Genomic DNA, 12288 nt, shown 5'->3' on the forward strand with positions numbered 1-12288 from the left:
CTTTTTCCTCTTTCTGTAGAGCACTATCTCCATTTCTTGCCACTATAGGCCTCCTTTAGCTCCATATTCCTCTAGAATAACTGCATTTAGAATATGAGCAGACAGAACTACATACAATTTTCTAGAGAAAGGCATTCACCAGCTATCTGATATTTGTTCTTCTATTTTATTTGCAGATGCTGAACATTCATGTTGTAGAGGACTTTCTTATGATTAGTAAAATTAGTACTTTCTACTGTTACTACCATGATAAAATAGTTCTCTCCTGATGGTTCCTTAAAAATCCTGTAGTAATCAGAAAGACTACAGGCTGAAGTAAATAATTTGAGCAGCCTCATCAAAGATAATGTTGGAAACACGATTCAAGTTTTAAAACTTGCTGTTTCTTCTGCTTAAATTATATTATTAAATTATATCCATAAATTATATCCATATTATTATTGTTTTTCATGTGTTCGCACATTTTCAAATTAGTTGGGCTGACAGAGAATATTCTTTGTGAAGGTGAATATGTGGGTGATTTTTGGCCTAATTTCTCTTGATCCAGTGTAAAAATGTAGATGTCTCCACAATTTTTCTTTCCTTTTCACTCTTATTTAAGATATGAGTATAATCTAAAACCTTTGACAGCCAAATACCCATAGCTTCAAGTAACAAAGTAGTTGCTGCAAGATATCCTGTGACATTATTCTATGATGAGTTATTGCTCTTCTGACTGCGAGATCCATACACTTGTAGTCTTAGTTACTACTACCATATGAATTCTCTGGAAGAAAAAAATTGGATTAAAAATCATATCCTGATCGAGCAGTTAGGCTAGAAAACGTGGATCCTTCTCCAAAGGATAGTAAACTCATATAGCTCATTTTATTATCTCAATTTCTACTATGAAGTAATTTTGGCCAGTTATTAATGTATCTTATTAAGAACACTGATTCCAGGAATTTTGGAGAAGAGAAATAATGTAGATGTTATTATTTTTAATCTTTTTTTTTTCTTCTTTTTTAATGTTTACAAGAAATTACAGAAAGACTTATTTTTAACACTAAATGTTAAACATATGCCACAAACTCCACTGGCTGAAGAATTTACATCTTGCTCTTGGAACTCTTTTAAGCTTGTTGCAGTTTATCCTGCTAAAGATTTTTTCTTTTTTTTCCCCCGGACTTCTGTAGTTCAAATAGAACACAGCTTCTAGATGATCTGGACAAAAGACATCATGTGCTATAACTTAGTGTCATATCAGAGTTTACAGTCAGACAAGCTGAATACACCAATCTTCTTGGCTATTTTTCTTAATTTGCTTCTAGAGAAGTTTACCAGGAATTATTAATCACAATCATCATAATTATATACAGCTCAAATTTTCAGAGTTCTAAACCTCTCAGAAAAAAAGGCTAGTAGGATCTCATTTTATTGATCCATATGTGATAATCACTGGAAAGAGCAAATGGTAGTTAAAGAAAACCAGTGATTTTGGCAGCCAGCTAGAATCCTGATCAACCAATGGGAATATTAGTTGTGAATATAATAACAAATACCTCTGACTGTATTTCATCACAACAGGGAACCACATCTGCCTGAAGATGAATTTGTATTACTCTGTGGCTCTCTTATAATGCCACTATCATTACAAACATTTTTCACATGAAAGTTTCATACAGCTTCTTCTCCAGGAAGTGACAGTACCCTTGGGCTTCCCAATCGACAGCAAATTTTATCTTGATAGCTTTTCATATCTAATTATGTCTGTTTAATGTCATGGCATACTACACAGATTTCTTGCTAGTGTTTACTATGTTAGGCATAGATATCCCATGGAAATGGTGTGGGGTTTGGTGTTTTTTTTTTTGCAGTTCAAACCACTATACACATTAGAACCTCCTCAAATGAATGTGAATAATGTTTAATAGATAATTAGGATGTTTCTTCTCTCTAGATATCATATTTAGAAAGCATAAACAAATCTATTCTGTTTGCAATGGTACCTCTTCTTCCTGAGCGAACAACAGGAGCTGTCTCATTATTCATTCTTTACACGTGACAAACTAAGCTTCTGCAACATTACTATTTAAAACCTCTAGAAAGTATTTCTTGTCCCTCTCATGAATTCCGAATTCTTAGAAAAATCCTCACATACATTTTTCTCAGGTTTTTTTTTTTTGTAGAGCATGAGGAATTCATGAGAACATTTAATAAAATTCCAGGAAGCACTAAGAATTCTTTCTGAAATCTGTTGCATTTTCCTTTGAACACCCTTGGGCCTGGAACACAGTTTAAGTGGTAGCATGATGGAACATTATCTCCCTAGAATGGTGCTTAGGTGTACATAAATGTGCATTTCACTTATTACTCCCTATAAAGAACATATTTTAGAGTATTGCTGATAAACTGTAAAATATTTAGTTGTCAATCACTTCTGTTCACAAGAAGAGTTATTTATTCCAACTAAGGTGAGTGATCTTACTCTTGTTTCCTGCAGCATTTCAAGAATATTCTCTTATACAACAAGAGGTATGACTTTGGGATAGTTTAGTATTTTAAAGCATATAATTTAGCGGTTTACAAGGTGATACAGGAAAGACTAGGTTTCTTCTTTCACAGTGGATGATCTCTTGCAAGTACATGACTAACAAGGATGGAAAGCAAGCAGTAATGGATAAGAAACCAAGAAAGCTATCAATAAGAGCATGCTATTCTGAGAAATGGGTTTCTGAGTACTATACACCCATTTTGCAGTTAGAAAAGAAATCAGTTATGAGCAATCATAAGTAATTTCTTAGCATATTTTGTATATTCACAAAATGTTTCCTTGTACACACACCATCAGAAATTACACAAATTTCAGCTAAGGAGCTACAGTTCTTCAAAGAAACAAATGTATTTGTTTTTGTTCCTCTTTGACACCATATCTAGTCTGATCCAGACTTGCTCCAGACCCAGGGTTTTTAACCTGACAAATACTCTAGTATCAAGCTCCTCGCAGAAGTAGAGAAATAATTTTTAGTGTCTTTTTTTGTTTAGTCTCTCTGTCATATTGAGTTATCAAATAGTTTTAATTATTAGACAAAAGAAAAATCATGTGCGTAGTTCTTACTAAGTTATGAACATTTATATACTTATTGACAGCTTCAAGCATGAATCCTAGCAAAGAAGAATATTGTCTAATGTCTAAACATTAAAGAGCAAGGACTATGTTACAAATACAGTTGACAAAAATGAGGAGACAAGTTCTTGGATATCTGTTCATGTACAATATTATCTGTAAATACCTAAACATTGAGTAATTTTTTTGGTGGTATGAAGTTATTGTGAGGAGAAAACTCAAAATTTTATCACAACAACAAGAACATAATGAAGTGCTAAGCTAAGGTTTCTCTCTGAAATCTGATCATGGTAGGAGGTGTTAATGTTTTAGCAACACTGTAAGACAGTGTGCCAGAAATCCAGGATCATGATATCCTGCAACCTAAAATTTAACTGTACAACTGTAGCAAAAGCACTTCTCACTTGTTCAGCCAACCTTCTCATTCTCTCTTCTGCAGTAAACAAGAGAATGGCCATGGATCATGGCTAGATGAGTGTTCTGGTTTTGCCCTTCCCATAAGGATTCAAAGACTACGTTAACTCTGAGTCACTTCAGCAGTTTTTAATTTTCTTTCTGGAGTCTACATTGTTGTGTACTGTCCTTAGAAAAAAAAATAAGTTCCAGAAATCTTTCATGATTGAACCTTGTTAAACTGCACACCAAGATATAAAAGGAAATGATTAAAGTTTCAAAATCTTTCCACTAGATTACTTTCAATACTGATTGGATGCCAAAACATTACATAATATGCTGTACAGTATTGACAGTGAATTTATGAGCTATCCTACTTTAAAGGTGCAGAAAGGGAGGCATAGAACTGTGGAATAAAGCAAGTATTGTAAAAAATAATTCTAAAGTGAATGGGAAATATACTGCTTAAATAACAGATATATGTTGTTCAACCATCTTCAGGAAATAAAGAGCAGCCCTGACCAGAAATTTTCTGGTCAGATAGTCCTGTTAGAATGCTGTAATGACAAATACAGCATACACAGAGCAAAAATGTCATCAAGCTGCAGGTAGAAGGAGAATCCTGAGGGTAAAGAGAAGGAAAACAAATTGCTGCAAGATCAACAGTGTAACAAGATATTAAAAGAAAAAAATAAAATTGAACATTGAATTACTTTCAAGTTCTGTGAACTCTTAATCCACATCTCCCTTCAGACTCCTCCGAGGCAGGATTGTTTAGGACAGAACCCCTCTTAACATATGTCACCACTCTAGCTGGCAAGAATTCTCATTTAGAACTGCAGCAAAAATCCATGTTTTTTTATTGCCACAGCAGAATAACAAAGCATGGCAGAGGACCAAAGACTGTGAGGAAAGGAGCAACAAAACTGCAGTTAAATAGTTTTTAGGTAAGGGATAACTATCCAGATTACAAAACCATTGAATAAAAGAATCAATAAGTTTTAATGTAAATTAACTGCACTCTTTTGTCTTGCTTACACCTCGTGACATCAAGTTATAAGTGAACAAGAACATTCATTGAAGGAATATACTACGTTAACCTCACAAGGAAGTCATTAGTACTATTTGTAGCTTTCATGTGAAGAAGTTACCTACATAGTGAGCTAGTTCATGTATTCACAGTGCATAAGAATCTTTACATTAATTTCTCAATTGAAGAGATGTGTACATTGATTCATCTTAATTTCATTTTTTAACAAGATTCTTACCTATCTTTAAAAATAAAATCTTTCTGTTTATAGTTGTAACACGGTAACACAATGGAAATTGCAGCAATGGCAGCAGCAAGGAACTAGGCTGCAGCATATGAGGACTTACTCAGCTATGACAGATATAAAAGCAGAAATAAAAGAAAGAAACCACTTACCTTCAGAAGACCAGAATGGGAGGGATCTCCAGCAAGAAACCCTTGCCTCCCCTGCCAGCCCTTAAATGAGGTCTGGGAAGGCAAGGATCCTGGGTCCATCCCTTCCAGTCACTCAGGGGCATTGCATACACCTGAGCTCCCTGGCTTGGCCCTGCCTTCCCATCAGGTACCCAATCACTGTTTCAAGACATGACTTAGCATTTCTGCTACTATAGTCATCATTAAATTGAACAGAAATGTCCTTTGGAAGACTTACTGATTGTGGCAGAAGCATTGTTTAGAGCAGGTGACTAATGTTTAAATACTTTAAAAGTGATAATAATAATCTCACATAAAGTGAGATTATTCCCAACGTCACTACACACTAAAGAAATAATAGCTTCCTTCTGATAACTAAGAAAAGTTTCAAGAAGAGTCAGCAAAAGTAGCAAAACTGCTGTAAATTCCACCCAAATATGCTGCACAATAATATCCCATTGAACTTATTTTTAAATATGTAATTTTATACATTACAGAATGAAAGAAAAACAAATCTATAAGTAATTAAGGACAAGTATTTAGCAGTTAAACTGAAATGTAATAACGAATATCTGTTATGATATAATTTTGCTATTATGACTTTCTATCTCTTTACATTCTATGGCAAAGGAATTTAATGTATTTCTCTATTCATGTGTAGGTACACATATTTCTGCTTCTGTACTGTACCCATTCTTCCACTGATGTGTTGCTACCTATAGAGATTGCAAAGCAAATCTATAACTCTACAGTTCATCTATTGTGTGGCCCTTAGGCTCAGTCTTTTACAAGCTTGTTACAAGTTTCATTCAATTGATTTGTTTATTGACTTATTATCTTAGATAGTGCAGGGAGCTGTATATCTTTTCATGAAGATTTTTACATTTCCAATATGCTTGGCACCCGCCATGTTGTGTTTTCTTCGTTCTACTGAAAATGATACCATTTAGTGTATTCAGTGTATTATGTCAACTTAATTATACTTTTACTCTATTTCTTCGTGAGTTTTATTCTTCTCAGAACACACTGTATAAAAGTTTGGTATTTTCCCATTTAATGCCTATGTAATTTGCAATATGTTATGCATCCTACAACATTTCAGCCTGTATCTTACCACTTTCCTTCTCTACTGTGAATGCATTTTATCAGTTTTCTATCCAAAAGGAAACTAAACAGATTTTTGATGGAGTCATAGTGCATTTTTAAACCACTGGGAAGTCTGAATTAAAAGTTTAGAAGAAATTTATTAATGCAGCTCCAGTGCCAAGGTGGATTTCTTTTAATGCTATATTTATCAAATAAAAGAAGTTGAAGACTGAGACAGTGAGACAAGAGTGTCGTAGACCCATAGAATGGTCTGGGAAGGGGCTTTTAAGATAGGTCCAACCCCCTGATACAGGCAGAGACACCTCCCAAGTTGCTCGGTGTCCCATTCAACCTGGCCTTGAATGCTCCTTCCAGGGAGATGGCAACCACAACCTCTCTGGTCAACCTGTTACAGTGTCTCACTGCCCTTACAGAAAAGAATGTCTTCTAGTATCTAGTCTAAATCTACCCCCTTCCAGTTTAAAACCACTTGCCCTTGTCCTGTTGCTACACGCCCTTAAAAAAAGTCCCTAACCCAACTTTCCTCATCTCATTTAAAAGAATACCATTTTCAATTTTAAGTTTCTTATAACTTTATTGTATAAAACGACTCAGGTTAGTTTTCTTTTCTTAATGTCAGCTTTGACCTTTCTTCCAATTTGAAAAAAAAAAAAAAGCTCTTTCAGTGTGTTTGAAAAAAATAAAACTTTTATTCCTGTACCAAACTCTTCACTGATGAGCCCTAGCATCTCCAAACTTCAAAGCATACACATAAAACTTGTCAAGAATATCCTTCAGGAGCCAGATAGTCATATACTGCTTCCATCAGCAACATTATCTTACTGTAAATTGTAATTCAGTCAAATCTCCTAGCCATAAAACTCTCAGTAAAGCACTTCTAGTCTTTAGAAGAAAAAAAATATCTAACAATTCTCCCAAGGATTGTGCTGAAAATGTAATGGCTCTTACCAGCTAATGAAGAACACTACGGTGTTCGGTGCTAATTTCTTTCCAACTACCCTATAGGCTTCAGAGAGAAGACAAAATCCTATGCAGAGATGAGATAAAAATAGGAATAGGAAAATCATGAGATAGCAGGTGTAGACAGAGCAAGCATATACAAAAAAGCCTCTAAATCATTTGAACACATCACCTACAGCCCATGCAATAAACTCCATTATATTTCTCTTTCAATATAGGCTACAAAGTACAAAAGTATAGTGGTTGCACGTCAGATTTCATTGAGCATCATGGTGAATATGACTATAGAAATGTGTTGCCATCAATATAATGTAATAGAATATGAGCTGTCCTGTGGGAATAAACAGAAGCTGTGCCCTTAATAATTTGTATGAAGCACCTCCATTGTATCCACTGCTAAGTGAGAGAACACAAAATAAATGAGTCTGTGCAAGTGAGAAAATAACTGTAAGAAATGAACAGTGTCTTGGAAAAGTGAATTCTTGCCTTATTTATGTCACAGTTTACACAACTATGATGTTTCAGCAAGTTGTTTAAGCTATTTTCATACTAGTGCTAAGCACAGCATATTAATCTATAAAGGCATCTCATCACAGCTACAACGATTTGGGAATTCACATTAGTTTGAGTGTCCTAACACTCTGAAGCACCACTATTATCCTCACCCAATATATGACCATCAAAGAAAATTTGCATTTCATGAGGGGTCTTCCTTCTACTGAAACTAATCTAGTTTGAGTTGATCCTACTAATTCTAAATCCTTTTAGTCTGTTGCTTGCAAATTTGGTACCCTTTTCATTCAGTTTAAGTAAATAAATAAATAAAGGTAATTAAGGTTGTTCAGAAGTGTTCTTCAATGCAACACCAAGCTGAGGACAGTAGGATAGCCAGCAGCTACGGAACCATACCAGCCCCCACAGAGCTGGGGCAACTTCATATGGGTTTGCTGCTCAATGTGTCTGGCCATGGTGGTTGGGCAGGTCCAAGGTCAATCTGGAGAGTCAGTCCACACGTCAGGGTCAGATCTGCTGAGGGCATTATGAGTGTGACACAGCCCTGGGATACCTGGGTAGGGCCAGAGCAACAAGATGGTTCTGAGGTCAGCCCACAAGTCAGGGATCAGGTCAGCAGAGTCTGTGGGTGGGCAGAGGCATGGCTGCGGCAGAGCTGGAGCCTGGCCCTACCGCGCAACTGCAGTAGAAGTGAAGGCCTGGGGTGACACAAAATAGGGCTCCAAGGGCAGGGGTTGGGTAGAGTCACTTCTAAGGGCTAGGAGCACACTCAGAGGGATCTAACACGAAGTTAATAAAATTAAAGCTTTATATTAAAAATAGTGAGTCTTAAGACTTATCGTTTTTAATGGGAGTTGATGCAACTGTTGCTAATCAGGCCTGGCTCTTGTTACCCACAAGCTTTTGATGTTGTCGCCTCATTTAAAACAGCGCCCGTGTGGAAGAACAGCATGTTCTACCTTGCTGTAGACCAACCTGATGAAATCAACCAGGGAATTGGTTTTGGTAAAAAGTATTGGTAAAACTCTTTCATAAATTCAATACCTCTTGTATTTGGGTTTCTAAGAACAGAGAGTGAGAAAATATTTTCCATTTTAGTATTGGTGGCAATTAATGACAGGGCCCACAGATAGATTGCAATAGCCCAGCACAGCAAGCCCTCCTGCTGAGAGAGCATCTATTGAATTCAGGGTCAAATGCTTCGGGCTCCTGGAGTTGCTGTGATGCTTTGCTGCAAAGGCAAAACTCCACTTCTTGTATCAGCCCACAACCAAAGGAAATTGGGTCTTCTGAAAAAAGCACGCAGACCCTCCCTTCAAAGCCTAAATCTAACCTCATGAATTCACAGTAGATAGAGTTACAACACATACCAGTGAAAGCTGTCTGCCTAATCCAGGCTCTTCTTGTAATTTCCCTGAAAAGCCTATTTAGGATTAGTTTTTTTTCTCTAAAGGAGAGCTTCTGGGTTGTGTAGGAACTGAAGAGACACATCTGCCAGAATGAATAAGCAGAAGTTAGTCAGCAAGCTTTTATGATAGCCTAAAGGGTCCTCTCATGAAATAGAAGGGATTTACACATTCTGTCTGATGAATTATCAACATCTACCACTGTCTCTCCCTTCCAGATATTTGGAGATATTTGGAGATTTGATTGTCTTTACAAGAATTTTGGGCAAATATAAGGGGTTCGGAAACCTCAAATGTTTTCAGGGAGTAGGGATAAAACCTAGCAAAGTTTGTTCAACTTTATTGTTATATTTATACGTCTCTTGTGAAGGCCACTTTTCTGACCTGACATCCCTAACCCCTTTTTTCTCCCAGCCAGGTATGCTATCTTACAACATTTCTTTTGCATAGTTTACTTGTTAGAACATGTCCAGATGCTCAGATGCTGTAATACTGACAGAGAAACTTTAAAATCCACAGCAATGGCTCCTGCCTAAAGCCAACTTTGGAACTGAACAGCATTAAAAGGTACCTTTAAAGGCAGCTAGTCTTCCCCAAGTCTGCTCATCTTCTTTGGGAAGATGAAGAGACTGTAGCCTTGGTTAGCATTTCTGAGCTGACAACAGTGTGACCTCCAGCAGCTCCCAAGGCTCCTGCCCTCATACATGTTGCCTGTGTCTAGCCCGAGACCGCAGAAAGTAATATTATGTCCATACTAGGCAAATAAGGGAGCCTTCTGCAGCTCTTAAATGAATCTGTTCCTGAAGCAGATTCATAAACCGAACTTATAAAATACACTGAGGAAACAAACACATATTTTCAGGTCTTCAATTCTGAAAAGCACCTTGACCAGGAACACTGGATGGGTACTAAACATGGACAACAACTAAAAGTAGAGGTGACATTATTTTACCTTATTTCACCTCACAATTTCTACAATGTACTTGTTTGTGAGTACTTGTGAGTTTGTGTACTTCTGCTCCCTTCTGAATTGGGCTATAATTGCTAAGTGTATTATAGTAAATGGGTAAAAAACAGCCAAAAGCAAATGCTGACCCATTCAGGCATATGAGAATCTTGAAATCTGTGTTTCATATGTACCATCTGTGTGGGTTACTCAGCTCTGCAGTAGTAGCCCTTCGCAGCTACCCCTCTCCTTCAGTTGATCACACTCTAGGGAAACGCATAAGAAATAAATCATACACACAGTCTTACAGATTTGCAGCTACATGAGACCTGAGAATAGATACTCCAAAGAACTTGGATGAAATATCTTGTGGGATAACTGACCATCATTCGAAAGCCTGCAAAAGACACTGATTGAGAAAATCTAACTTAAAGTTAGGGCACATTCTTTCTGAATAGTCACCACCATAGTAGATTGCTGGAAGAAAGAGCAGGACAGAACGAGTACGTAATCTAAATTTCAGGTGTCAAGTATACTTTACCACACAAAACACACATTGTATGTGTTTGAGGTTTTTTTTTTTTTGCAAAACCGATGGACAAAGATCACATCAAGCAATTCAGCATAGAAGACTGAATGCTAAGAAAAAGACCTCTGCAGTTCATTGATTTTCTCTCTGCAACCATTCACACACAAGACAAAATTTGTTCATGTTCATATGATCCATGGATATCAAAGTCAGGGTGAAGTAGTATAAATGTTAGTTGGTAACAAAACATTGATATTCAACATGCTAGTGTTGACAATTTTTGCAATATATCATTTTTATATCTAACTTAACTGAAAATGAGAATGAATCCATGACATCTAATATTAACAATGAAAAACATGCTGAAATGCATACCAAATGCACACACAGATTTTAGAGTTGAAACTTACCACAGAATGTTTGAATGCTTCTCAAAAACAACTGAAGAAAGTGGGATATGCTTTGATAATCCTGTAAAAAAAAAAAAAGAGGTAATTCAGGTTATTCAAAATGTATTATTCACTTGGGTTTAATTTCAAGCCACAAAGCCTGGCCAATATACTAGGCCTGAAATCTTTAAGAAACTATTTTAAACATATTTTATAGCTGTATTCAAACTAACAATAATTTTGAGAAGAAAAGTATTTTTGCACATGATCGTACTGTGTGCACCAACTTTATGCAAGGTTTATCCAAGCAATTGCTGCCTACAGTGAATAGGAAATTTCACTGAGAACCTTTCAAATGATGCCGCATACCATCTAGCAGCTGCTGCACTAATCATACCACAAAATAAATACCAGCATCTTTCCTAGTGATCTTCTTTCACGGATTTGAAAGCGTTCAGCAGTGAAAGACATGCACTGACCTCTGTTCAAATTTGCCCCCAGTTCATGTGCATACACACTCTTCAGAGGTGGCTTATCTTGTCATTGCAGGAGACAGAGCGAACAGCAGGTGGAGGGAGCCAGCACTGCTGGCAACCAGGCTCTTGAATTCTGCTTAGCAATTTCAGGCATCGATGTGAGCTAAGTGCTTGAGCCACCTTTGCCCAGCTTGACAATCGGAGAACAGACTGGGAAAAGCATGTGAACCAAAAGCTTGCCTCTTTTTCCCAGATACTCAAGGAAACTGTGGATCTTTCCTTGTGAACTTAGCCCATCACTTATCCCTGTACCATCATGGTTACTGCAATGCTAATAGTTAACAAACTAACAAATCAAAACAAAAGTTTTGATTCTAGTAATAAAGATTGTAAATTTTACCTCTTGAGTTCTGCTCATTTAAAAACCTGGGGGGATGGGTGTCAGTAATTTCAAAGTAAATTGGTCAAAGCAGAATGCATCGGCAGTAACAAGTATTAGCTATCTAATTTAGTTCTCATTTTCCTCTCAGACAGTTATAGAGCAACCATGATATTGTTAATAAATCTTACTCTTTATTTCAATATTCATTTTCCTAATAAGTCAGTGTATCCTTTTAAAGCACAATTACCAAATTATAATATTTTATTCACCAGAAAAGTCTGCCACCCTCTTCCCTGTAAAGTTATTCTCAGTCTCTTGTGCAGCAAGCCAGCACAAAGATGCTGATTCTCCTATTCCAATATAATGGCCTATACATTTGTATTTGCATTTGTTCCCTTAGATTGATCAGGCCATGTCTCAGCTTCCTGCCTGGTCAATGGAGGTCTCTTCATCATCCACTTAATCTTTCGTCAGAAGCAACTCACCCTTTTCCATTCCCCTTTCCATCCTGGTGGTTTAGTTTTCCTGAAGGTTATAGCATTCTCTAGAGATTTAGTCAGACAGTGGTAATGAAGGCTGGTCTTAGGAAATTAGGTCAGATATCTGTAGCTTTCAGGATTAGCATGACAGATACTAT

At 36.7% G+C, this 12288-nt stretch overlaps 1 long non-coding RNA gene across 1 annotated transcript in view; it reads right to left on the reverse strand.

Moving 5' to 3' along the window:
* The window catches only part of LOC149919036 (uncharacterized), a 64506-nt gene that overhangs the window by 20657 nt on the left and 31561 nt on the right, over nt 1-12288 (reverse strand). The window contains exon 3 of the long non-coding RNA XR_016464729.1: nt 10815-10875. This is a non-coding gene — a long non-coding RNA (uncharacterized LOC149919036). The remainder of the gene's footprint in view (nt 1-10814; nt 10876-12288) is intronic.

Source organism: Phasianus colchicus, chromosome 2 (genome assembly GCF_987193195.1).
Source record: "Phasianus colchicus chromosome 2, bPhaCol1.hap1.1, whole genome shotgun sequence".
NCBI classification, from domain to species: domain Eukaryota; kingdom Metazoa; phylum Chordata; class Aves; order Galliformes; family Phasianidae; genus Phasianus; species Phasianus colchicus.